At 61.9% G+C, this 876-nt stretch overlaps 1 protein-coding gene across 1 annotated transcript in view; it reads left to right on the top strand.

Moving 5' to 3' along the window:
• The window catches only part of NXN (nucleoredoxin), a gene marked incomplete at both ends in the record, with an annotated part of 11,835 nt that overhangs the window by 7,219 nt on the left and 3,740 nt on the right, over positions 1-876 (top strand). The gene's annotated exons all lie outside the window — the stretch shown is intronic.

Here is an 876-nt window from a genome sequence, read left to right as displayed (position 1 = left end):
GAGCCCGGGGGGAGGAATGTGCGCGGTGCGGCCAGGCTGGAATGAGGGGAAGGTGGCTGCTGGCCCGGACCTGCCGGCGGGCTGGGACAGACAGATGGCCGTGTCTTTCCTAGAGAAATGCCTAGAATTCAGAGGGCCTGTGAGCAACCCACTGCTGTACGGCCCTGGGAGCGCAGCGCCAGGCAGGAGGCTGGCAGGGGCGAGCACACCGGGTCCCCCCTGCTCAGAGACTGGCTCTGCCGGGTGTTTCTAACGAATGAGCTTTAAAATGAACCTTCGGATGAGGGCAGCAGGATTTGAGTTGCCTGGCTTGGCCAGTTGTGGTTTGGGGGATGTTGCTGGGGGAAGGAGGAGGTGCTGGACAGCGAGCAGATTGAAGCAGACAGCAGCACCTGGCTCGAACACTGGTCGCTTCACTCGTTTTGTGGGGCCTGATCCCAAACTCTTGCCTCTTCCTTCCCTGTGGGATGTTTCTTTGTCTCCTCGATGAGAGAGGAACGGTGTGCTTTCCAGATGAAGTCACCAACCTGAGCTGTGACTGGTCTGTGGCCAGAAAGCCTCACCGGTGCCTTATCAGATGGGACGGTCACCAGCTGGTGTCCACCCTGCCCCCCTGCCAGCCTCAGCCCGGCCATATGATCCCTGGGATCCTGCTCCACCGCCAGGGACGGAGTGTGGGGTTTGGGTATTCCCCGGGGCGATCCCTGCCCCTGAGCGCTACACCGCTGTGGCAGTGCTGTGCAGCTGCCGCTCAGTCCAGGGACCTTTCCTTGGCTGGTGTGGGTCCCTCGCCAGGCTCAGGCGGGGTGAAACAGTGTCCGAACCAGTGTCGATCAGGTCTGTCCCGACCCTGTGCTCTGGCAATGGCTGGGGGAT

Source organism: Buceros rhinoceros, unplaced genomic scaffold, assembly GCF_000710305.1.
Source record: "Buceros rhinoceros silvestris isolate BGI_N320 unplaced genomic scaffold, ASM71030v1 scaffold5846, whole genome shotgun sequence".
Classification (NCBI taxonomy): domain Eukaryota; kingdom Metazoa; phylum Chordata; class Aves; order Bucerotiformes; family Bucerotidae; genus Buceros; species Buceros rhinoceros.
The sequence above is the reverse complement of the archived record's forward strand: the minus strand, read 5'-3'. Positions and strand labels throughout refer to the sequence as shown.